Source organism: Pinus tabuliformis, chromosome 8, assembly GCF_031772625.1.
Source record: "Pinus tabuliformis cultivar Carrire ecotype Pingquan chromosome 8, CPIR1, whole genome shotgun sequence".
Taxonomy (NCBI): Eukaryota; Viridiplantae; Streptophyta; class Pinopsida; order Pinales; family Pinaceae; genus Pinus; species Pinus tabuliformis.
In genome coordinates this window covers 15,517,939-15,545,876 of record NC_142294.1, presented here as the reverse complement: position 1 = coordinate 15,545,876, position 27,938 = coordinate 15,517,939, and positions in this window count along the sequence as shown.

Genomic DNA, 27,938 nt, shown 5'->3' with positions numbered 1-27,938 from the left:
CCTTTATGAACTATAGACAGAGAGGAATAGAAAGAATCAACCTGTGTCCTGCGGTAATCTTTTGATCCAATCCCTCTCTTCTTTGACAACTCCCAGCTACCTGCTCCCTTACTTGCCCAGCTTCACCAAGTACCTCTAAGATCACAGAAGAAGAAAACTATACAAAGACATGGATCTATATTCATAAATAACTTAGGATCAGATTTAAGTTAACCATACAAATGTAACAAGCATCAATGATACACAAGCATGGAGGAAAAACTCAAATAATTTTTATTGATATAACAAGAAGATCCAGGAGGAGTTACAACCGATGGTTCCTAACCCAGCATCAACCTCCCAGCAAAGAAGCCCCTCTTCACCTCCAACAAAGCATAAATCACCTAATACTCTGATCTTTGTCTCAAAACCAACAGCAATTCCTTACAATGTGAAAAATTCCAGCCTCTAGATCTCTGGGATGAGGGATCCATATATAGATGTATGCAAGAACGATGAGTCAGCTTGTGATTTGATTAGTGTCTTCTCTCTGTCAGTTCTTGCTTCCACTTGGAGACTAAAGGCCTCTTACTCATCCTTGGTCGAATTCAGTGAGGCAAGTGTCATAGGAGAAGATTCTGGAAGCTTCCATTGTCTTTCCACCTCGCGGAATGGCACTTCCATTTGTCATTTCTCGCCCAACGCACCCTCATAGTGCATTTAGGTGCATTGCAACGCACCCAGCTAGTGTGTTTAGGTGCTATGCAACGCAGCTAGCCAGTGGAGCAGCTGAAATGATCCTGTTTTGACTTATTCTGAGTAGTTTCTGGTGGAGAACTTCTGGGAGAAGTTGTAATTTGTTGACCTTGTTCCTTTAGGGGTTGGAACAACACTTTTAGGGACTTAGGAGCCCTCGGTTTATGGACATTTCATGCTTGGAGCTGCAAGGCACAAAAAGGTCTATAACAATCATTCCTAAAGGCTTGATACCTTCAGAATAACTCTTTGATCAAGATGACGTAGCCCGCAAACCAACATTGCAGCCAACAGAGAAGGGTGTTGAAGAGGTCAAAATCGAAATAGCTGCTAATCCTAAAATGGTAAAATTGTCTAAAGCATTGCCACAAAAGATAAAAGCCAAATATATCAGTTTGATGTCTTCATTTGCTGATGTGTTTGCTTGGGACTATTCTGACTTGAAGACATACGACACCAATATAATTCAGCACACTATACCCATTAAACCTAATTAGAAACCTTTTAGATAGAAGTTGAGAAGGCTAAATCTAAAACTGCTGCCATCAATTGAAAAGGAGATAAACAGGTTGTACAAATCAGGAATCATTATTCCCATCAGATTTTTGGACTAGATCTCTAATTTGGTGCCTGTATGGAAGAAGACAGGTGAGGTTCACTTGTGCATTGATTTTAGGAATCTCAATAAAGTTTCATTGAAAGATAACTATCCACTGCCCAAAATGGATCATATACTTCAGCGAGTAGTTGGAGCATCTCGTATATCACTACTCGATAGTTCTTCTGGATATAACCAATTTTTTGTTCATGAAGATGACCGAGACAAGACAGCATTCACCACTCCGTGGGGAACTTTTCATTACGCTAAAATGCCTTTTGGTTTGAAGAATGCCGATGCCACCTTTCGGCGGGCAATGGACTAGGCTTTTGCAAATGAGAAGGATGTCTCTTTGGTTGTATACCTTGATGATCTGACAGTGTTTTCCAAATTTGATGAAGAACACATGTATCATCTGAAAACTCTCTTTCAAAAGTGCAGAAAATATGGTCTATCGCTGAATCCGAAAAATAGCTTGTTTGCCATGGAGGAGGGCAAACTACTTGGGCACATTATCTCAAAAGATGGCATTCGTATTGATCCAACACGTGTACAAGCTATTCAGCAAATCGATCTGCCCTAGAATAAGAAGGAGATTCAATCTTTCAATGGTAAAATGAATTTTCTACACTGCTTTGTACCTAATCTTGCTGAACACCTAAGAGAGATTACAAACATGCTTAAGAAAGACAGCCAGGTGAAGTGGACATAAGAGGCTGTAAAATCGTTCAATTTAGTCAAATTGGCTCTTTCTTCAGCTCCAATTCCAATCAGCCCGGAATACACTCAGGATTTTATATTGTTTTCATTCGCCTCGGAGCATACTATGGCAGCCGTGTTGATGCAGAAAAGAGATGATCACAAGAGACCAATTGCTTTCTTCAACTGAACTATAAGAGATGCAGCCTTAAAGTACAACATCATCGAGAAGCAAGCCCTCGCACTTGTGAAAGTATTGAAATATTTTCGGGTATACATTTTTCATTCTCATATTTTGTCTTATGTTCCTCACGGTGCTATCAAATATGTTTTAGTGCAGACATATCCAGAAGGAAGACAAGGCAAGTGGATTGCGGCTTTGTTGGAGTATGATGTGGAAATAAACCCCACAAAGCTTGTTAAAGGACAGGGATTGGCAAAGTTAATGGCCGAATCAAACTTGCATGCCTTAGACATAAATCTGATTGCTGCTATGTCCGATGAGAATGAGGAATGTTCATCATTTCAGGTATCTAAAATGTTTTCTCTTTCTCCGTAGTATTCAGATATCATATATGTGCTTCAAAAATTTTCACCACCACCCGACATGACTAGAAACAAAGCTAGAACTCTCAAATTAAAGGCTGCCAAGTTTTGTATTCTAAATTTTGCACTTTATTGGAAGGATCCAGGTGGTGTTCTGTTGAATTGTTTGGTGGAAGAAGAGGCAAAGCAGGTCATGGAGGATTTCCACGAAGGAGATTGTGGTGGTCACCTGTTTTGGAAAACAACAGAAAATAAAGTTCTGAGAGCGGGATACTATTGGCTGACATTGTTTGCTGATGTATATAAGGTTGTCAAGAGCTGTCATAAATGTCATATTTTTGAAGGAAGGCAGAAATTATAGCCTTTGCCGCTTAATTCCATTGAGGTGAGTGTCCCTTTTCAGGAATGGGGGTTGGATTTCATTGGTGAAATTCATCCTGCTTCTTCCAGTCTGCATCGGTGGATTCTCACGGCAACATATTATTTCATGAAATGGTTTGAAGCAATTCCCACCAAACAAGCTACAGATGCGGTAATTATTTCATTTCTCGAAAATAACATCTTGTCTCGCTTTGGTTGCCCGAATAAGTTAATCACTGATAACGCAGCAGCTTTCAAATCAAAAAGGATGATAGAGTTTTGTCATAAATATCACATCATTTTGGGTCACTCAACTACCTATCATCCGCAAGGCAATGGGTTGGCAGAGTCTTCAAACAAATCTTTAGTCAACATCATTAAGGAGCTGCTGGAAATCAACAAGAAGAGCTGGCATAAGAAGTTGGTCAATGCACTTTGGGCAGATCGGGTCAGTCAAAAGAAATCCATTGGTATGTCCTCCTTTGAGCTTGTGTACGGAGTTGATACATTATTTCCTACCTCTCTCGCAGCCCCGGTAGTCAAACTTCTTCAGGAAGCCGACAGTGAAGACGATCCTATGCAGAGAAGGTTGAATCAAATGATCCATTTGCAACAGACAAGAGAAGAAGTTTTCCACAACACATCCAAGTTTCAAGAGAAGATTAAGAAAATTTATGACAGAAAAGCAAAGGTGGACAAATTTCAGTTGGATGATGTGGTGCTGAAGTGGGATGCAAGGAATGAGGAAAAGGGAAAGCATGGTAAATTTGAGAATCTCTAGAAAGGTCCCTTCAAGATTGTAGCATATCAGGGTCAGAATGCCTTTCTTCTGAAGGAAATGAACAAAGAAGATTGTCCAGGAGGGCCGATCAATGGTCGGCTGCTCAAGCGGTACGATTTCTGAGTTTTTTATGCTGCTTCCATTGTCACTGTAAATACCATTTTATTTTAGTTTTGGTTTGAGTTTGTCTAGTCAGTCGTTGAGTCATTTTAAGTCCAAATTTGAGTCAGTTCGAGTCAAGTTTCAGTCAATAAATGAGTCAATATTTTTGTGTTGTTTGTCGAAATAATGACTCCATAGCCCAATGGACGAAGGCACTGTCTGCTCTCCCAAATATCTGTTGTTCTTGGCACCTCTGAGGAGCTACCATCCCCCATTGGAGCCAATGTTAGAGTCGGTCTTGTCAGTTCTCTGTCAGATATCAAAACTCTTTCTGCATTTCATTTTTAGGTGTCTCGCTCCATTCACTCAACTGAATTCTGCTAGGGGCATGCCATACTCTGACGGAAGGGTCTTGTCAGTCATTACCCCTCATGCTTTGTACCTGCTGGCTCAGGTTAATTCATCAAAGTTCGTTAAATGACAGTCAATATCTGGCCTTTTGATGGGAAAAAAATCATGTCAGTCATAGGTCTAGGGTTTCATAAGTCGTGTTTTCAGAGTACCCAAATACGCCAGCAGGCCAGAGAGAGGTTCAACAAGTTTCATCTCCAGATTTTCATCATCCATAATGTTCAAGGGTGATTCCTCTTTCAAAACTCTATTTTGAAGGGGCAATCGTTAAATTAATGTTTATGATAAATATGTAAAGCTCTCCACCATGAAGTACTTCGAAAGCAAATTTTGATCATCCTTTTCCAAATGCCATGTCAGCTACCCTTGCAAAAAATTGCCAAAAATTTCATCATTTTAGTCAAAAACCCAAAAAAGAAATGTGAAATACAGATTTGCATTAAATTGTGGAAAAAGTGCCAAAACAAAACATTGCAAAAGTGGGTTTTGAAGAAACAAAAATCAAAACCATAACTCCATGTATTTATATAGATTTTCTCATTAGGATCAAGGTCATTTTAAAAGCCAAGGTCAGAGAGAAGCATTTCAAAGGAATTCGGTGAGCCAACGCGCGTTTTGGGTGAGGTTGGAGTTGTCTTGACAGGCGCGGCGCATAGAGTAGGTGGCATGACACACTGGGCAAGTGTGGCGCATTGGGCACAATCCTCCAGTGCAATTTGGAAGGGGCGCGGTGCACCGGTAGTGCACGACGAATAGAAAGGGCGGTGCAGCGCACACAGTCCAACACACAAAAAACACCTGAAATTCCTCCAAATCACCATTGAATTGCTTGGACGTGCCAGGTAGGGTCGACATCTCGGTGGTTCATACATTTTTGTTTGTTGTGTGATGGTGGTTTATGGTTCCAAATATTGAAACAAACTTTCCAAACCCTACCTCTAAAAACTTATGTCAATTGCTGTTAAGGGTTGCAAATTCATAATTTTGTCACTGAGTTTCCCCTTCCATCCCATCTGTCTCTTTTTCCCTCATTCCCTTTTTCCTTATACCATATCCCTTTGAATGTCATTGCTCCCTATCCCCTAAAATTACTAAACCCTTATCCCCAATTCCCTTTCACCCATTGCCCAATATAAAACCCCAAACCCTACCCTATGCAAAGTTCCCAAACCATCCTACATTGCCCTAAATAAAATCTATCCTAAGACTCCTAATCCCTTCATATTTTCCCTCCCTAACAGTCCCTTGTTACATTGCTCCCTTGGTGACAGATTTCAAACATATCACAACAACAGTCCAACACATTCTTGCAACCAACATTCATTTCTCCAAGCAGTTTTCATAGCACCAATTATGTCATTTGATCATTCATCCGACTATGAGGTGGGAAATGATAGTGACTCACCCATGGAAGAACGTGCACCCCGGAGGCCTCACAAAAGTGGCAGACATGTTAGAGAAGAATCGACTACCCTCACAAAATTGCAGGCCTACCCTTTTGTCGTCTCTTGTTTTCAGTTTAATTCATGCTACGAGTGCTGTGAAAAGGTTGCAAATGTTCAATTCCACCATGAGTTGGCTCGCCTATTTGTTCTAAATTTACATGGTGCTCAAGTTACTTTAGCTAGTGTTACTTTCACACTTACACCGAACTCTATCTCATTAGCTACCGGCATGCCTAATATTGGAGAGCCATGGAACAAGAGACAAAAAGTTGACCAACAACATTATGAGCCATATGTTAAACCTACTCTCTTGAGGTAACTTAAGAGGGTATTTCCCATCCGATATATTAAAGATGAATATGCCCCTCTAATGAAGTTAATTATGAAGTATTTCAGTTGTGAAGGCCGTTTCTCCCAGTTATATGCTTATCACATCAGGTTGCTCATGCATTTCACCCAGGTACGCATGAAGAACATCCCATATTTCATATGCCAAAACATAGAGAGGATGACCGCCCTTGAGAAACACAAGACCCCAGAGCAACAGTTCAACAGCATTTGTCATTTTTCTCTCATGAAGATATTGGTGGTGCATCAGCTTGATTTATAGGGTATCACTTGGGATGATTTCATCTCTCGTGACTTCTTTCGAGCTTCACAAGAACCTTCATAGACTAGATTTGAGATAGGGGGACCTTCTCATCAGTATGAGCACCATGAGACCGCTACTGTGCCAGTATTTGTCACATATCAGAGGGGCACTAGACATTTGTTTGCAGCAGAAAAGAGAGTGTTATCTCCACTCGGGGTGGAAAGGGCCTCGCTTCCGACATCAACACTACAGGTACATGATAGAGGCAAGGAGCCAATGCATGATGAGGGGCCATCAGGTGAATGAGAGACCGACTTCATTCTCCTTCATGATGATGATACAGATACGGATCTGCAAAGTGAACAGCTTAAAGAGATCATCCAGGAGCAACAAACAGAGATTCAAGCCTTGTCCCTTGACTTAGAGAGAGCCAAATGGTATATGAAATATCTGGAGCAGAGGAACAAACAACTTGAGGATCAGCAAGCTGAGATAGAGTTGCAACTGATCAAGGAAAACCGGAAACACATCATGGAAGCACAAGGTAGACCTATGGAGCAAAGAGATGAGGACCGGGAGTATGTTTTAGAGAAAGTGAACCTTCACTTGGAGTAGCTATTGGAGAAGGCTAATAGGGAAAAAGCAATTCTAAGGCGTATGACTCACCATTACATGGCCCGAAACATGAGCTCCAAAGCGAGAATCAGGAGCCTAAAGGCGAAATTGAGGAAGGTGACAAAAAGACAAAAGAGGCAAAAAGAGAAAGATCAGCTCTGAATCTTGGCCAAGGCTTCTTTGGTCTAGCATGACATGTGATAGATAAGGTACAGCCCAAATTTCAAGAAATTTGGAGCACATTTTTGCATTTTGAAATTTTTTTGCACAAAAACAAGTTTTTTCTCCCTGTCCATTACACCTAGCACGCACTTTCGCTAGGGAGCTCCAAATGACAAAAAGTTTATATTTTTGGATTTTCCATGGAAAATTACGACTACTGGTGCATGGCCAAGAAGTTTGGGCAAGTTTTGAGTCCTCAGGAGGTCAAAAACACCCAAAAAATGACCTCTCTGCCCCTATTTTGACGCACAGGAAGCAGTCTTGGTAGATTGCAGTTTTGGAGGGGAAAATGACATCCAAATCAAAAAATTTCGCTTGGGTTGGAAAGTAGACAGGTAAGGATTTCCAACAAGCACACTTGGGCTCAATTTGGACTTCAGGAAGTGCCTCAAAACCACCTCCAAAGTGGCGCGATGCATACATCTTTTGGCACGACGCTCAAAGATCCAAAGCCAAAATCACTTCTGCTCTGCAAGAATTCGATTTATTTCAGTGCGATTTGCTCCAAGTAAGTTTTTCAAAGCCTATTCAACGATTTTTTGCTATGGTACTGTGGTTCAGAAGCGAAGGCAGTTGAAAGTGAATATTGGTGCATGGGTGAGTTAAACGTAAATTGCAGGTGGGCCCGTTCAGTAACAATATATGTTTTCTCTTCATTAGAAGTGCATCTTATTTAAAATTCCATGTTATTAAACTGATAGTTGTGATTCAAATGGTCAAAAGGAAGGAAAACAGTTGCCCCAAAAGATCTACGCTACATTTTTTTTTTTTTATTGGTCATCAGAGAAATGAAATGTAACGCTGCTCCCGTTACTGATGGTTGGCTTTTCATTTCCGCTTGTAATGATTAAACAATCCCTCAACTTTGGGTCGATCCACTTTCTCATAGCAAAGCTTATTTATTGTATTGAAAGTCATTTGTAAGGGGTTGGAATTTCTGGGAATAGCGTAGAGAAAAACCCAACATATTCATTGTACAGCTTGGCCAGGAGATTAATGAAAAATGATGCAGCTCTGATTTATGAGATTCCTGTGGCGTGAGTTTTAGCAATATGTTTCTTTCTTTGTTTCATATGTAACTTGTAATGTTATTCAGTTCATTCATATTCATTTCCAGTTGAATGTTTTTTAAGTAGGAAAGGTAGAATCCAAATTTATTGCTCTACCTTGGAAAACATTCATCCTCTGTGTTTTCTTCTTCTGTCTGAAAAGGATTCATCACATATGCCCTTTTCAGCCCTCCCCTCAAATAGGCTTCCCACTCCATATTATTTAAATCTGATTGCTAAACTTCTCGCCTATCTTGCCTCACGAACTATTTTGTGTCTTTGATTTAATTTCCCAACCCATGCAGTCCTTTGGTCCTACATATCCCAGAAAGTTCAGTCATTCAAAAATCGCCTTTTTCCATATCTATTTTCTAGCCTAAAATCAATATTCATTGTAAGTTATCTCAGAACATATTGTTTATTCCTCACTGAGAGTGACCCGGAGAGAGCCTTCTGCTGTTCTGGTACGGCTAGCTACCAGACTGAGCATGGTTTGTGGTTACCCTGAATTTTGCCTTCTTTCAGCCTAAGGCAGATTTAGGCTCTAACACTTATGATTCAGTTAATTCATCATATGTTGATCTTTAATCAATGCATCGGTACTTTATTAAACATTAAATAGTAACCATGTGTAGTAATAACAAAATAAACCATCACACATAAGTAGCACACATGAACACCAAGATTTAAGGTGGAAACCCAATGTGGGTGAAAACCACCTGCTACTGTCCTCTCTGTCCTCTTTTAATAATAAGAAAATCTATTTACAATATTGTACTAGTACATACTCATACTAGTACACAGGCACCCCCCTGTAGAAGGCTACAACCTTCCCTCGTTCTCCAAATTCTTCTTGAAGGGAGCTACAACCCCTAGTTCTTGTACTAGCCGATATGTTTATAGTACATAGGCTCCAACCTACAGAAAGTTACAACCTTCATTCATTCTCCAGATGCTACTGGAAGGGAGCTCCAACCCCTTGATAAAATCACCAGCCATTACTAAAAGGAAGCTTCGACTTCCTCATTGAATGCTCCAACCCTCAATATCCTCCAGGGTGTTAACACCCAGGTTGTTCCCTATGACTCCCAAGGGAATACGGCCGGGGTAACCACTAACCAATCTTTGGGTTACAGTTCCTAGCCCAACTGCAACCAGAGAGGGCTCTCTCTTTATGATTTATCTCTGTTATGATTGTGTTTTAGGCTAGCTATGATGCTCAGGTTTTGTTTGTGTTTTGGTTGAAGGATTTCTTTCAGGTCTTATGATGTAGTGTTTAGATAATGAGATGCCATTGGGCAATGGAGTCTGGATGCTGTGAAATGATCTTATATGTCGGGTGGTGTTCTAACTGCAAGGCCTATTGTGTATTCAAACAGACAAAATTAAGACTGAGTGGTGATGCATGTCAACCAACAGAAATCTATTGAGAATTTTCTGTTAAGTTGGTGAAGTGAAAGTGGACTCACTGCCCAGGAGCAAAGTTTGAATTCCTGTGACAGAGGCCAATGTGAAAGATGTATTCTGAAAGTGCAGCAGTTAAGAATCACACTTTATACAGATTACAGCTGAAGAAAACATTTATAAACAACAGAGACTGAACTCAGGGTACTGAGTGAGTAAATCCTTGGAGTTATTCTTTTTCTTTGTTGCTTAATATTAGAAATCAGATAACGTATATGGATTTATTACAAAACAAGCAAATAACAGAGAGAGTTACAGATACTTATTGCATGGTGAGATACACAGGGATCCAGCAGTCATCAACAGGCACAGAACGTTTTCCACACATCAGACATCCAAGAAATTCCATTGTTCCCTTTATTAGCTTCAGAAAAATGATTACAACATAAGAAACTCTTCAGGAGAAATCAACAACAACCCTTGCTATCTCATACGAAGGGGATTTTATAGAGATGTGTATACAAAATATCTCAGGCATTGAGTCATCTGAGAGAGAAAAATATCTTCAGTAACGTTCAGAAAGTAGGCAAGAAGTTATTACAACTTTGAATGCAGCGTAAATGCTCTTTATGTCTGTCAGAGGATTGTTTTGACTTTTGAGAATCACTGAGTCGGTTGCATCACTCTGTTTTAATTCTGGAAATATGCATTTACTTTTGTCTGCGCAGTGCTTTCTCGGGTTTGCCAGCTGTGGTCTTCTATCACTGCTTTGTTGGCCGCTACTTCCGCTGAGTTGGCTCAGCTCTGATCTATGATGCCTGCTGACTGTTCTTTTTATCATAATTTGTAAAAAACAGAAGTTGGTGAATGACTTACTGTTTACAAAATTCTCTGGATTGCATCTGTCCACCATTCCTGTGTAGGGAGCTGATGCCTGAGGATTGCCTCCATTGTCTCTTCTAATTCTGTATATTTGAAAAAATTTGGGGCCACATCAAATAAGTGATTAATTTCATTCATTATATAAAATAGATTTTCTATCTTACTATAGAAAATCTGCCCTATAATAGGCCCTGTGTCTTCTGAAGTGCTGGCCTTCTCATTGATCTGTGCTGAAGCAAAAACATTTACCCTTTTAGCATATTGTTCATGGGTGAACAATTTCCCTCCGCTATTCAGCAAGCTAGGGAGTCCTCTATTCTGCAATACTTGGAATCTCTCCATGAACCTGTTTACCTCTGTCTACATATCATGGGTTCTTCTGTCCAACGTCTACACCAGATTTCTAAGAGTAAGAACCCTCTTGATCATTTGAATAGTCTCAGTTCTATTTGTAATTCCCATGGTGGCCAACTGAGAACTTGTTTTGTGGTTGAGCACATTGATCATTCTTGTAGCAATTTCAGGCATATTTCCCAATAACGCTCTTGATGCTCGGACTTCCTTCTGCGCTTTTGGGATGAGCTCTAGTTGCTCATGGATAGTCTCAATATATGACCATTGGTTGGTGATGGATTGGCCAATATTAGACCATAACATTGCTCTGATCCCAGATATGATTTTGTCTAACTTGAGCTCATTCTCAAGTTCTTTGATCCTATCTTTAAGGGCCTTAATTTCCTTGGCCTTTTCTCCCACCTCTCTTTTTGTCTTATCATGCCTTTCATTGACCTTGGCCAGCTTATCTCTGGTTTCATGCAGCTCTGTCATCTGAGCTTCCAAGACTTGTATTTCATTATTTAATTTCTGCATGTCTAGAGTGTGTGCCTGTTCGGTGCTTGTAGGTGTTGCTGAAGTGGATGTGGCTATTTGTTCTGGTTGTTGAGGTGGAGGCACTGTAGTAGGAGCAACATCCTCAAGATTGATGACTTGAGGAGGAGCCTGAGAAGTCTGACCCTCTTGTGCTTGCTTTAGTGCTGCTTGTAAGGCTGCTTGAGTAGCCTCAGATTCTCCTAATTTCTCTTGTGTCTGCTGGAGCTGCTTGTATATAGCTATTAGCAGATCTGTGGCATCCTTCTCCATCCTTTGTTGAGCCACCTCATCTGTCTGGGGGTGAATGGTAGCTGGGAGCTTGGCTTTTTTCCTTAATGCAGCCATGTCAGCATCCCTTAGTTTCAGAATTTCCTGTATCCCCTTGATGTCATTTGGGTTATGCCCAATCTCCACGATGATCTCCTCTAGGGATCTTATCCTGTTGACTTTGGCCTAAGATGAAGCCTTCTCCAATTCTAGTTGAGAGGTTGTGGCATTGAGGCTGCTTGTTAATTTGTAATTATCCAACGTTTTATCTGCCAAGGCTGCATACACCATTTCACCAGTTTGCTTGTGCAGCTCTATTTTATCCATTGGATGGATATCCTTGGCCAGGACCTCTAGATTAGTCCTGAGATAATCTGCAGTAGTTTGTGGTTGGAGCGTTGTGGGTATGAAGTGACTCATTGTCAACTTGCCTTCGTCCACATCAAAAGCAGACATTAATCTTTGTTGGTTGGAGGGAGCCAATTTCAACAAATGGTTATATAACTTGACCTTCATGGGCTCACTCCTTCTTTTAATGTCTATGAATTGTTGTTTGATGCCTACTTCTCCTTCCTTCTGCTGACTGGAAGAAGTGACCTCCCCTCCTATGATTCTGTCTTGTTCTTGGTGGAAGGAACTGACCGAGGCTTCCCTGCTGGGTGGGCCCATACCCATTACTTGTCTGATTGCAGCATCATCCTCTGAGCAGTCATTCAATCTCTGTCTCTTCTCCCCGATGGATGAAGTCATGGGTGTTTCTCTGTCTCTTTTCCTACTTAGGTCCTCCTTCTGTGGAGTTTGAAGGACCGAGGCATCAGTGATATTTTCAGGCCTTGAGTGTTCTACATTTTGGGCCTGCTGCTCAGTGGTAGGTGGGGTATCTGCCACTCTTTCTTGTTGTAAGGGCTGCTGTGTTTCAGGTTGCCCTCCTCCTTGCTGCTGTTGCTGTTTTTGTTGTTGCTGCTGCTGCTCCTGCTCTGCCTCCATCTCCTTTTCTTTTCCCTCCTCTGATATCTTTCCAGCAACTCTTGTAGTTTGCTGTGGGGCGGTTGAAGAGGACGCTGCTGCTCCAATTTGTATGCTTGGCAGTGAACTGACCTGTGAATAAAACTCAAGGTCAGCCATCTTCTTTAGGTTTCTTAGAGCTCTTTGATTAAGCTCTTCTTGAGTAACAGCTTCTTCCAAAGTGCCTCTCCTCCATTTGCTTTGATTGGCATGTTTTTCTATGTGAGGAAGGCTGCAATGATCATAGGCAGACAATTTGTATTTAAGCCTCCTCATGGTTATGAAGTTGTTAGGGTCATAAGGTTTCCATAGGAAGCTGTATTTGAGACCCAAGCCCCCAAGTATTCTATCTGCTTCCTTCCACCCTTCATCCCTTTCATTATAGAGGAAATGGCCAAGTTGACTTTTGACCTTTAGCTGTGCCTTTTTACCTTTGCCTGAGAAGTGGAACATATCCACAAAGCCAAATTGCCTGAAGTATTCTAAGGCAAATAGCCTCATAGGCACAAATCTGGGTAGTCTAAATGGGGGCAGCTCACACCCATATATTCTAATGACGGTGTGGTGTTGGTAGAAGTACCAATCCCCAATACTGTATGCCTTTGATAACTGCAGGAGTCTTTGCATCTCATCTGTCAATCTGGGAGGAGGTGAGCCCAAAAATAGAGTCATGGCTGGATGAATGAAGTGATCAATGAACTCACAGTAAGTATATGGTGAATAACTATGGAGATGGAACACAGAGGTCCAGTACACCACAGATTTCAGATTTCCCTGTGCATCTTCTCTCTTCATTGGGAAGGAGAACTTCTCATGCTGGAAGTATAGGAGCAAATGATATATGTAGGAAGTGTATTTAAACACCCTATCTCTTGACAGGTTCATCAACTGATCATGCATCTTGTCCGAGATGTATGTGGCATAGTCATAGCAGACTGGTTTTCTCCCTGGAGCAAACATAAGCATTATGTGCATAACTGTTTCATCCACATATTCCACTGAATCATATCCCAGGATGGGACTGATCATGTCAACAAGGTCTAGGCCCAATTGGTTGAGGTAGACACAGTTGATGGGAGGAGTTTGTAGAGTGTCAGCTTTGATGAACAGCTGGTTGATCTTTGTAATCTGGGCCTCTGTCATCCTGGCTCCCTCCATTATCAAATCAGCTAAGGATAGAGGGACCATCTTCTTATCTGTTTTAAACTGCAGCATTTCCCTGATGATTTCAGGGGTAATGAGAAACAGAATTCCACCTGAAGAATCAAGTACCACCCTCTGGGATGCATCATAATGCTCAGCACATAGGTGGATGAGTTCTGGGAATTGGTAAACCTGAGGTAGCTTGAAGATTGGGAGAGAGGAATCCCAAATTCCCAGGATGTCTGTCCCATTCTGCTGTTTGATTTTGATTTCATTTAGTATTTGAAGATGGAACCTGCTCCTGCCCAGCATTTCCTCTGATATTTTATAGTCTAGATCAGCTAATGCTTGCCAGCTCAATGCTTTGTGAGGGGCATTCAGAGGAGCTACATTGAGGGCTATAGGAGCCACAGGGGGATCCATTGTTCTTCTTAGGATTCTGTTTTCCAAGGACTGGTGTTACTATGCAGAGTAACACAACTAGAGTTTTCTTGTGAGAGAATGAAAATTTTGTGATAAAAAGGGTGAATGTAGAGGCTGCAGCAGTTGAAATACTGCCTTTGAGTTAACAGGTGAGTTGCAGACCTGAGCAGAGTTCGTTTTGAGGCAAATTGGCTTTTGCAGGTGACTGGTTCACGATTGCGCGAACCAGCGACAGTTTACTTTCAAATTACCCACAGTGGTTCGACAGAAGTGTAGTGACGGCTCTGGTTCAGTCTAAATGTCAATTCAGTGGCATTTAACGGTGAATTTCGGGTCTTAAGGTCTGTTACTTATTGATACGCGAAATGCAGTGAAAATGGAGTTTCAGAGCTGAGATGAGGAATACCTGTAGAGTTGGGCTGGTTAGAGCTTGCTGGCGCTGAAGAGATGGACGTTCTGGCGGTCAGGAGACAGTTTTCCGCGGATGGTGCAGGTTTGGTCGTGATTATGCATGCAGGATAAACAACGATGAATGCGCTCAAAATGGCAAAAAACACAGATTTTCGGCCAAAATAGACCTTTTGGTGATTTTGGCGCGAATTCGTGCTGACGTCATCATGACGTCATGAGTGGGGTCGGGGCCGGATGACGTCAGCAGGACGTCATCCGGCCAGGTGGCGGGGGCTGGTTGGTCCACTGGGGCAGTGAGATGGCAGGACAGGTGGACCAATCACTGGGCAAGGAAATGACAAGACGGCGTACCTGGGGTGACGGAGCGATGACGGGTTGCTGAGGTCACGTAGGCGGGAATGGGAAAACCAGAAACCGCGGTGGTTTGATATCGCACCGCCTACGGTACGATGGCGGTTTGCAGCAGTTGTACCTCCGACGGATTGTGGAGCCGACGCGTGGATCCAGCGTGACGTAACCTTTATACGGCCGTCGGAAGGTAACTTTCGGGCATCGGATGAACTCCGACGCTATAGTGGCCGTCAGATCTGGAGGGGCCAAATCGGACGGTGATCGGATCATTGACGTGACAGGGAGATAGCGCGCTTAATTCTCGGACGTCGAAAGGACTCCGACGCGATCAGGGCCGTTGGATGGGAGTTATTTGATCGGACGGTCGTCGGGACAAGTGAGATGACAACCAAGTACGGGGAAAGGGAGGGTTAAAATAATGCTTTTTCTTTGAATTTGCGCTATGGCGGAGACTATGTAAAAGTGGGTTTTCACGTTTTGTTTGAAAATAGCTCCGCCGCTTCAGACTTAGCATAAGGAGAACATGTGGGTTTTTCATGATTTTTGGCCATTTGAAGCGGGTGAAGGTAGGAATTAGGCTTTTTTGGGGGTTTTTATGTGCAAAAGGGGGTCAAAATGAAGGAATTAGCTCATGAAGGGGGAGAGGTACTTGGCCTAGGTTCATCAACATGACCAGGTGTCATTTGATCCCTGACTCAAGACTTATTGGCTATAATACCAAAAGGGGGGGGTATTTATAAGATTTTGGGGTTTATACACCATGGTGTTAGTAATATTAGGGAAAAAAGGTGATATAAGGGATTTATATAATAGGGTTAGTGTTAGCATGGATGAGAGGGTAAGTGGAGGGGAAACCATTAAGTTTATGTGAAACAAACTTGGTTTTAAGAGTAGATCAAAATGAAAAGATTTTTAGACAAGAAATGTGGCTTCTAAAGATTAAGAACCACCATGAAACCTTAGTCTTTTCCATGAATCTTAGCATAATGGGGGAATGTTAGAAATGAAATTGGAGGGGAATGAGGGAAATTAGTCATGCTTCCTGCTGTAATTCGATGAAGAAGAACACCTTTGTCAATTTATTGACTTTGCTTTGATGCCCACCATCACTATCTCTGCAATGGTAGGGATAACCTTTCTGCAACCCCAACTACTTACCCAGCTACTTGCCTAGCATTTTTTCTTCTTAGAGGGTGCACTTGGACTTGCAGACCCTTACTTGCCTTTTCTTTTCTTTGGCTTTTTCTTTTGTTTTTTCTATCTACTTCTACCCTTATCTCTTCCAAGGTCCCAGATTAAGCTGTTGGGAACCTTTTCTTCTCTACCTGAACTAGTTGTCTGCCAAGATTAAGCAGTTTGGACAGACTTCTTTCTCTAGTCTATAACAGGAAATTGAAAACATGGCATGACCCAGATTAGACTGTTGGATCATCCATCAAAATTGAAACAAGGCAATCAAATTTGAACCAAGGAGAAACATCTTGCACACCTTGTTTCTTATAGAAAATATGGGATCTTTGTGAAGTCAAAGCAGAGCATATTTGGGCCTTCCCCTTGCCAATCATGAAATATGAAACCTATTGGTATAGGTATCCAACAGTGGCTCCACATGGGGATGGTTTTTCTTTTGAAAGACCAAGAACAGCAGGTCAGATTGCCTTGCTCTTTGACTGGCCATACCAATCTTGAAATTTGCTGCTTTGATGTGTCAAAATTGTGTGCTTCTTTTCATGGTAGACTTCTGATTCTATTTACTTTTGCTGGTCGGTGAATAACTTGGAAAACTGCATTTTTACAATCTAAACAGAAAATAATATGTACATCTGCATATATACAAGGGAACCTTAGGTTGCACTCATGGGGAATAGTCAAAATAGTGCTTCAGCATCCTGCCATTGACAGGACCTTCATCCAAGTCAGTTTCAGTCAGACCTTTAAGGAAGTAAGTGTTGTTACCTTGTACTGCTTGGACAGCAAATGGTCCTCTCCATAAAGAATCAAATTTTCCATGTTTTCCTTTCTCTTCTCTTCTTGCATCCCACTTTAGGACTTTGTCTCCCACATTGAAATCTTCTGCTTTGGTTCTTCTATCAAAGGCCTTTTTTAATTTTTCTTGTAATATCTGCACTCTGCTGAAAACTTGTTCTCTAGTTTGCTGTAAGCAAATTATCTGGTTGATCCTCCTTTGCATATCATTTGGCTCTGCTTGACTTTCTTGCAGAAGCTTCATAACAGGCACTCCTAGTGATGAAGGAAATCTGGCTTCTAATCCATAGACTAACTCATATGGGCTGGTCCCAATTGATCTTTTTGTTGTTAGTCTATCTGCCCATAAAGCATTGACTAGTTTCTTATGCCAGTTCTTTTTGTTCTCTTCCAGCACCTTCTTTATGATATTTATTAAGCTTTTGTTTGATGATTCAGCAAGGCCATTTCCTTGAGGATAGTATGCAGTAGAATGGCCCAAAGTAATGTGAAATTTATGGCAGAAGTTCACCATTTTCTTGGATCTGAAAGCAGCAGCATTGTCTGTTATTATTTTGTCTGGACAGCCAAATCTAGCCAGTATATTGTTTTCCAAAAACTGAATGATTACTGAATCATTTGCTTGTCTGCATGGGGCAGCTTCAATCCACTTGGTGAAGTAGTCTGTTGCTGTTAAAATCCATCTGTGTTGGCCTGAAGATGAGGGATGAATTTCCCCAATGAAATCCAAGCCCCATTGTTGGAAAGGTCTCTCTGTTGCAATGGGTCTTAGGGGAAGTGGCAGCAACTGTCTTTTGCCCTCAAACACTTGGCATTTGTGGCATGAGGTTGTGAATTTCTTAACATCAGAGAACATGGTGGGCCAGTAATAACCAGCCCTCAGTATCTTGTCCACAGTGGACTTCCAGTACAAATGTCCACCACAGTCTCCTGCATGGAAATCTTGCATGATATTGTTAGTTTCATTCTCCATTAGACAGTGCAGCAATATACCTTCATGGTTTTTCCAAAGTAAATTTCCATCCATCACACAAAATCTAGATGCTTTCATTTTTAGGAACCTACACTTAGTTCTGGACAGTCCTGGGGGAGCACACAGGTTTTGTAACACATAACAGATATCAGAGTACCATGGGGATTGTTCAAAGGCTACATTGATCTTTGGAGTCGCCAGCTCTGTTTCACTGTCCAGTTGATTGATATCTAGGGCTTGGAAATTTGCTTCTGTCATTAATTTGGCCAAGCCTTGCCCTTTTATTAGCTTTGTAGGTTTTATTTCAATGTCAAATTCAAGTATGCTGGCAATCCATTTTCCTCTTCTGCCCTCTAAGTTTTCTTGGGTGAGAATGTCTTTGACAATAGGACTTGGTACATAAGCCACAACATGGGAGTAAAGGATGTAAATCCTAAAGTCTTTGATAGCTTTGACCAAAGCATAGGCTTGTTTCTCCATAATTTGATATTTTAGAGGGGCATCTCTAAGAGCCCTGCTGAAGAAGGCAATAGGCTTCTCATTCCCTTGGTCATCTTTCTGTAATAAGACAGCAGCAATGGTATGCTGGGAGGCAAAAGAGAAGATGATGAATTCTCTGTCAAACTGAGGATTGGTCAACACTGGGGTTTGGGTAAGGGCCAGTTTTATACCTTCAAAGGCTTGCTTGGCTTCAACAGTCCATTTGACCTTTGAATCTTTCTTTAACATGTTGTTCAATAATCTGATTAGTTCTGCTAAATTTGGGATAAACCTTCTTAAAAAGTTGATTTTTCCTAAGAATCCCTGCAACTCCTTGACATTCCTTGGGTGAGGCATTTGTAGGATAGCTTGTATCCTATCTGGATCAATTCTTATGCCATCTTTTGAAATAATGTGCCCCAAGAGTTTCCCTTCTTCCAAGCCAAATAATGACTTCTTGGGATTTAAGGAAATGCCATATTTCCTGCATGTTAGGAAAATCTGTCTCAAATGTTTCAGGTGTTCTTGGTCAGATTTTGAAAAGGGTGTAAGATCATCTAAGTAAATGACCAGGAAGTCATGAATTTCTTTTGCAAAAGCAATATCCATTGCTCTTTGAAAGGTTGCCCCTGCATTTTTCAATCCAAAGGGCATTTTTACATATTTGAAAGTTCCCCATGGGGTTGTAAATGCAGTTTTATCTTGGTCATCAGGGTGTACCAAGATTTGATTAAAGCCTGAGAATCCATCAAGCAATGACATCCTTGAAGCCCCCACCACTCTTTGGAGAATGTGATCCATTTTGGGTAAAGGATAGTTATCTTTGAGTGACACTTGATTTAGATTCCTTAAGTCTACACAAAGTCTAATCTCACCAGTTTTCTTTCTTGTAGGGACTAAATTTGAAATCCACTCAGAGAACCTGATTGGTGCTATGATACCAGCTTTGAACATTTTATGCAATTCTTTTTCAATGGAAGGAAGGAGTACAGGATTGATCCTTCTCAACTTTTGTTTGAATGGTTTTTGATTAGGTTTGAGGGGAATGGTATGCTGGATGACAGAAGTATCATAGGACTTTAGATCCTCATAACCCCATGCAAAAACATCTTGAAACTCTTTAAAGAGGTCAATGTATTTGGGTTTTTGATCAGGGGGCAAAGAAGCAGATAGCTTTATTATTTTAGGCTTGTCAATAGTACCAATGTTGCATTCTTCAACTGCTGCATCTAATGGCTGCATCTTTGGCTTCCTGGGGACGTCATTTGAATCAAAAATGTCCTCTAGTGGGGTAAGGCCTACTGGAAGGAAATTGTCTTTGAGTTGTATGATTTCAGCTTCAGCGCTGCTCACCTCTTCACAGTCAATTTGGTGAATTTGCTGAATGTTTTCATTGTTGAAAATGGTTGGACTCAGTAATTGTTTTGCTGTTCTAGGTGATATTGGCTGAGCAGTCTGTTGGAACTGTATTTGTGATGGACTTGCTTCATCAAGTATTTGTGATTGACTTGCTGCATCAAGTATTTGTGATTGACTTGCTTCATCAGTGTCAATATTTAATCCTGTGAACTCTTGTTGTAGGGTTAAAAAATTGTTTATTTGCATATCATCCTCAAATACTTGCCATTCTTTGACATTGTTTGGAATGGAGGGTCTGTATTTGACCTCGGCTGTGAAACAGTTATTGGGTTCTAGTGGGAATTTGAAGGTGCTGGCAAATGTTGCCAAGCTGTGTGCATGGAGATTGTGGCCCCTTGAAATTTTTGTGATAAAGAACTCAGAGAAAGTCTCCAATATTTCAATTACAGCAGACCTGTAGGACCTCAATCTTTTGTCATTGGTGACAAAACTTCCTTTCACTTGTTGAATCACTAGATCAGAATCTCCCATGATGGAGAGCCTAGGAGCTTGTAATGACTTTGCTAGTTTGAGACCTAGTAACAGAGCTTCATATTCTGCCATGTTATTAGTGCATCTAAAATTTAATCTATAAGCCCTGCCTTCTGCATGGTCTTTCCCTTTGTTATGTATCCAAACTCCAGCTCCTGCCCCTAACTTGTTAACTGAGCCATCAAATTCTAGGACCCACAGGATATCTTGCTGAAAAGGAGATTTAAAAATCTGTTCATGGGATGGCAATGTAAGCAGGAGTTGGGGTTTCTTCTCCAGCTTGTTTTCTAGGACAGTTTCATCACTTGTTTGACAATCTTTGACAACTAGAGGAGGGATAATGTCTATTGTTGGACTGATTGATGTTTTATGGGTGCTACTTGCTTGATTAATGTTTTGTTCTTGCAAGAGTTTCTTAGTCCCAATATCATTGTTTGAGAGGCTTGCGCTGTCATTGAAGAGAATGAAGGAGTCTATGTCTGAATGGACAGCATATATTGGAAAATTTTGAGGCTTTTCTTCACTGCTGACCATGTACTTCATGAGTGTTTCCCTGTAAAGTCTTTTTGGTTGCCCAAAGACAGAGATGGTGGCATATGACATATCTAATTGCAGGGAGCCTTGGAGTTTGGCTCCCCATGATCTTGATAACAGCATCCCATATTTAGGTGGGATATCAGCGACTACAACATCCATTAGAATGGTTTTATTGGGATATTGAACCAGAGACACACATAAATCTTTTATTAGACCTAAACACTTGACTTGGCTGGAGTCAAAGGAAAACAGGTCCTTATATGGTCTTGTTATATCCAAATTCAATCTTTCCATGACTGCTTTTGGCATGAGGTTATGAGAGGCACCTGAGTCAAACATCGCATTATGCAGTATTTTGTCATGAACATGCAAGCTGACATAAAAAGGTAATATCCCTGTGACTGCTGTTTTTCCATCTACCTCTGGGCCAAACAGTAATTCCGGAGTGTCATCTAGCACATTTACATCATCTTTGCTATTAGTGAGTTGAAGGGATTTCTTGATCTGTTGCTTGTATATGTCATGCTTGGCTAGCTCTGAGAGGGGAATTGCTATCTTCAGCTTGCCGATCTCTGTGCCTAGGTCAAAAGGTTTGTCAGCTTGGGTTTTGGAGTCACGGATAGCAGTCCTTTCTTTGTTCATTAAATCTTCTTGTTGGATTTCATCTTGACTTCGAGACCTGCCCCTTTTACTCATGTCTTGAGGGGTAATATTTAAATCAGGGTGAGAGGACGAAGTTGCCATGGGCTGTTGTAGTGGTGACAATAGTTCAGTAACCTCTTCAACCACTACTTCTTCTGCAGGCAAGTTTATTTTGTCATTAGGTTCTGTGACTATGGTTTCTTTAGACCTCTGTTTATCCTTTATCTTGTCGGGCTGATTTACATTCACAGTCCTACTCCTTAGCTTGTACTGTTTATGGACTTCATAGACAGCAGTATCATATCCTTGTTTAAAATCAAAGGATTCTCCTGATTTAGTTTGGAATGTTTTGATTTCATCTTCCTCATGGTCCTCTTGTGTTAAGAAAACATGGCTTTTACCATCAAGACCCATTAAGTTAATCTCCGGATCTTCGTTAAGTTCATTAGATGTGGAAGTTTCTGCATAATTTTCTTGAAAAGGGGGTCTAATGTCTTGGTCAGCACTTGTCTTTCCTATGTTTGGGTTCTGAGTTCTCCTAAAATTCGGATTTCTAGGAGGGTTGCTTTGTGATGCTTCCCATGATGACTTTCTTTCAACTGATTCCACTCTTTCACCCAATCTCTTCATGCTATTTAGTATTGCATCCAGCTTTTGATCAAAGCCCGAGGGTTCTTCTTTGAAGGCAGTCCTTTTTTCCAACTTTGCCCTGTTTCTTTTGGCAATTAGGTTAGCCTCTACTGTGACAGCAACCCTTTGAGCTTCTGCAAGGGTTGGAGGATCTCTTTCCTTCAACTGATAGGCCATATCAGGGTCAAAACCGTCAGGGAATTTATATAGGGCTAAATCAGGAGGGGGCCTTAAGTTCTGTGGGATAGCATTATATACATTGTTAAACCTAGCACAATATTCCAAAACTGTTTCTTGGGGACCTCTCTTGATAGTGTCATATTCACCAAGTATGTGGAGTGGATCTTTCTTTTTCTCCCATCTATTGGTAAAAGCTTGGTAAAGCTCCTCAGGAGTTGTAATGGAGTTTGCATTCAGGGATCTAAACCAAGTTCTAACATCCCCAGTTAAGCTTTGAACAAAAATTCTCATCCTGACACTGTCATCATCTATTTCATAGGTCTCAAAGTGGTCTTGCATCTTCCTAGCATGCTGAACAGCTGTCAGAGGGCCGTTTGAGTCAAAATATGAGATTTTGCTTTGATAATCTTGAGGTAAAGCCGCAGCATTAGCTGGTATCTGCAGAGGTGCGTACCTGTTAGCCATGTTTGTGGGATTTAGGGGGTTGATAGGAACCAACGGGACAACAGGGGTTACTGGTATAACAGGGTTAATGGGATGGGTAGCAAACGGGAGACTGGTTAAAGGAGTATATGCAGTGGATGAAGGCGAAAGAGGAGGACTTTGAGATGTTGATGGTGAACTAGGAGAACCTGGGACAGACCTAAAGAGGACTTTGAGTGGAGTAGAAATGTTGGGAAAATCTTGAACTGAGGCCAAAATAGCAGGCTGGTCCTGCTCTTGTTGCTTCCTGATGTTTTTTCGGATGGTATTTGGGTTATCAACAATGATGGGTGGATTAGGGTCAGGATTTGCCCTAGTGTACCTTGGGTTTTTCTTGGGAGCCAGTTTCTATCTGTTTTTTAGGACTTGTATAGGAAGGTTTATATATGCAAGGACTGGATGAAAATTTTGGAATGGCTATATATGTCTCAAAGCTAGGATGAAGATTCCCTAACTAGCTCTTCCCTAAAGCTGTCCCTGTGTTACAGAAACAGTTCTAAGGCCTCTTGGCTGGTTTCAGGCTTGATGGTAGCTTTGGAAGATAGATAGTAATTGCAAAATCCTAAGAAGTCCCCAGCGGAGTCGCCAATTATGTTAACACCCAGGTTGTTCCCTATGACTCCCAAGGGAATACGGCCGGGGTAACCACTAACCAATCTTTGGGTTACAGTTCCTAGCCCAACTGCAACCAGAGAGGGCTCTCTCTTTATGATTTATCTCTGTTATGATTGTGTTTTAGGCTAGCTATGATGCTCAGGTTTTGTTTATGTTTTGGTTGAAGGATTTCTTTCAGGTCTTATGATGTAGTGTTTAGATAATGAGATGCCATTGGGCAATGGAGTCTGGATGCTGTGAAATGATCTTATATGTTGGGTGGTGTTCTAACTGCAAGGCCTATTGTGTATTCAAACAGACAAAATTAAGACTGAGTGGTGATGCATGTCAACCAACAGAAATCTATTGAGAATTTTCTGTTAAGTTGGTGAAGTGAAAGTGGACTCACTGCCCAGGAGCAAAGTTTGAATTCCTGTGACAGAGGCCAATGTGAAAGATGTATTCTGAAAGTGCAGCAGTTAAGAATCACACTTTATACAGATTACAGCTGAAGAAAACATTTATAAACAACACAGACTGAACTCAGGGTACTGAGTGAGTAAATCCTTGGAGTTATTCTTTTTCTTTGTTGCTTAATATTAGAAATCAGATAACGTATATGGATTTATTACAAAACAAGCAAATAACAGAGAGAGTTACAGATACTTATTGCATGGTGAGATACACAGGGATCCAGCAGTCATCAACAGGCACAGAACATTTTCCACACATCAGACATCCAAGAAATTCCATTGTTCCCTTTATTAGCTTCAGAAAAATGATTACAGCATAAGAAACTCTTCAGGAGAAATCAACAACAACCCTTGCTATCTCATGCGAAGGGGATTTTATAGAAATGTGTATACAAAATATCTCAGGCATTGAGTCATCTGAGAGAGAAAAATATCTTCAGTAACGTTCAGAAAGTAGGCAAGAAGTTATTACAACTTTGAATGCAGCGTAAATGCTCTTTATGTCTGTCAGAGGATTGTTTTGACTTTTGAGAATCACTGAGTCGGTTGCATCACTCTGTTTTAATTCTGGAAATATGCATTTACTTTTGTCTGCGCAGTGCTTTCTCGGGTTTGCCAGCTGTGGTCTTCTATCACTGCTTTGTTGGCCGCTACTTCCGCTGAGTTGGCTCAGCTCTGATCTATGATGCCTGCTGACTGTTCTTTTTATCATAATTTGTAAAAAACAGAAGTTGGTGAATGACTTACTATTTACAAAATTCTCTGGATTGCATCTGTCCACCATTCCTGTGTAGGGAGCTGATGCCTGAGGATGGCCTCCATTGTCTCTTCTGCTTCTGTATATTTGAAAAAATTTGGGGCCACATCAAATAAGTGATTAATTTCATTCATTATATAAAATAGATTTTCTATCTTACTATAGAAAATCTGCCCTGTAATAGGCCCTGTGTCTTCTGAAGTGCTGGCCTTCTCATTGATCTGTGCTGAAGCAAAAACATTTACCCTTTTAGCATATTGTTCATGGGTGAACAATTTCCCTCCGCTATTCAGCAAGCTAGGGAGTCCTCTATTCTGCAATACTTGGAATCTCTCCATGAACCTGTTTACCTCTGTCTGCATATCCTGGGTTCTTCTGTCCAACGTCTGCACCAGATTTCTAAGAGTAAGAACCCTCTTGATCATTTGAATAGTCTCAGTTCTATTTGTAATTCCCATGGTGGCCAACTGAGAACTTGTTTTGTGGTTGAGCACATTGATCATTCTTGTAGCAATTTCAGGCATATTTCCCAATAACGCTCTTGATGCTCGGACTTCCTTCTGCGCTTTTGGGATGAGCTCTAGTTGCTCATGGATAGTCTCAATATATGACCATTGGTTGGTGATGGATTGGCCAATATTAGACCATAACATTGCTCTGATCCTAGATATGATTTTGTCTAACTTGAGCTCATTCTCAAGTTCTTTGATCCTATCTTTAAGGGCCTTAATTTCCTTGGCCTTTTCTCCCACCTCTCTTTTTGTCTTATCATGCCTTTCATTGACCTTGGCCAGCTTATCTCTGGTTTCATGCAGCTCTGTCATCTGAGCTTCCAAGACTTGTATTTCATTCTTTAATTTCTGCATGTCTAGAGTGTGTGCCTGTTCGGTGCTTGTAGGTGCTGCTGAAGTGGATGTGGCTGTTTGTTCTGGTTGTTGAGGTGGAGGCACTGTAGTAGGAGCAGCATCCTCAAGATTGATGACTTGAGGAGGAGCCTGAGAAGTCTGACCCTCTTGTGCTTGCTTTAGTGCTGCTTGTAAGGCTGCTTGAGTAGCCTCAGATTCTCCTAATTTCTCTTGTGTCTGCTGGAGCTGCTTGTATATAGCTATTAGCAGATCTGTGGCATCCTTCTCCATCCTTTGTTGAGCCACCTCATCTGTCTGGGGGTGAATGGTAGCTGGGAGCTTGGCTTTTTTCCTTAATGCAGCCATGTCAGCATCCCTTAGTTTCAGAATTTCCTGTATCCCCTTGATGTCATTTGGGTTATGCCCAATCTCCACGATGATCTCCTCTAGGGATCTTATCCTGTTGTCTTTGGCCTGAGATGAAGCCTTCTCCAATTCTAGTTGAGAGGCTGTGGCATTGAGGCTGCTTGTTAATTTGTAATTATCCAACGTTTTATCTGCCAAGGCTGCATACACCATTTCACCAGTTTGCTTGTGCAGCTCTATTTTATCCATTGGATGGATATCCTTGGCCAGGACCTCTAGATTAGTCCTGAGATAATCTGCAGTAGTTTGTGGTTGGAGCGCTGTGGGTATGAAGTGACTCATTGTCAACTTGCCTTCGTCCACATCAAAAGCAGACATTAATCTTTGTTGGTTGGAGGGAGCCAATTTCAACAAATGGTTATATAACTTGACCTTCATGGGCTCACTCCTTCTTTTAATGTCTATGAATTGCTGTTTGATGCCTACTTCTCCTTCCTTCTGCTGGCTGGAAGAAGTGACCTCCCCTCCTATGATTCTGTCTTGTTCTTGGTGGAAGGAACTGACCGAGGCTTCCCTGCTGGGTGGGCCCATACCCATTACTTGTCTGATTGCAGCATCATCCTCTGAGAAGTCATTCAATCTGTCTCTTCTCCCCGATGGATGAAGTCATGGGTGTTTCTCTGTCTCTTTTCCTACTTAGGTCCTCCTTCTGTGGAGTTTGAAGGACCGAGGCATCAGTGATATTTTCAGGCCTTGAGTGTTCTACATTTTGGGCCTGCTGCTCAGTGGTAGGTGGGGTATCTGCCACTCTTTCTTTTTGTAAGGGCTGCTGTGTTTCAGGTTGCCCTCCTCCTTGCTGCTGTTGCTGTTTTTGTTGTTGCTGCTGATGCTCCTGCTCTGCCTCCATCTCCTTTTCTTTTCCCTCCTCTGATATCTTTCCAGCAACTCTTGTAGTTTGCTGTGGGGCGGTTGAAGAGGACGCTGCTGCTCCAATTTGTATGCTTGGCAGTGAACTGACCTGTGAATAAAACTCAAGGTCAGCCATCTTCTTTAGGTTTCTTAGAGCTCTTTGATTAAGCTCTTCTTGAGTAACAGCTTCTTCCAAAGTGCCTCTCCTCCATTTGCTTTGATTGGCATGTTTTTCTATGTGAGGAAGGCTGCAATGATCATAGGCAGACAATTTGTATTTAAGCCTCCTCATGGTTATGAAGTTGTTACGGTCATAAGGTTTCCATAGGAAGCTGTATTTGAGACCCAAGCCCCCAAGTATTCTATCTGCTTCCTTCCACCCTTCATCCCTTTCATTATAGAGGAAATGGCCAAGTTGACTTTTGACCTTTAGCTGTGCCTTTTTACCTTTGCCTGAGAAGTGGAACATATCCACAAAGCCAAACTACCTGAAGTATTCTAAGGCAAATAGCCTCATAGGCACAAATCTGGGTAGTCTAAATGGGGGCAGCTCACACCCATATATTCTAATGACGGTGTGGTGTTGGTAGAAGTACCAATCCCCAATACTGTATTCCTTTGATAACTGCAGGAGTCTTTGCATCTCATCTGTCAATCTGGGAGGAGGTGAGCCAAAAAATAGAGTCATGGCTGGATGAATGAAGTGATCAATGAACTCACAGTAAGTATATGGTGAATAACTATGGAGATGGAACACAGAGGTCCAGTACACCACAGATTTCAGATTTCCCTGTGCATCTTCTCTCTTCATTGGGAAGGAGAAATTCTCATGCTGGAAGTATAGGAGCAAATGATATATGTAGGAAGTGTATTTAAACACCCTATCTCTTGACAGGTTCATCAACTGATCATGCATCTTGTCCGAGATGTATGTGGCATAGTCATAGCAGACTGGTTTTCTCCCTGGAGCAAACATAAGCATTATGTGCATAACTGTTTCATCCACATATTCCACTGAATCATATCCCAGGATGGGACTGATCATGTCAACAAGGTCTAGGCCCAATTGGTTGAGGTAGACACAGTTGATGGGAGGAGTTTGTAGAGTGTCAGCTTTGATGAACAGCTGGTTGATCTTTGTAATCTGGGCCTCTGTCATCCTGGCTCCCTCCATTATCAAATCAGCTAAGGATAGAGGGACCATCTTCTTATCTGTTTTAAACTGCAGCATTTCCCTGATGATTTCAGGGGTAATGAGAAACAGAATTCCACCTGAAGGATC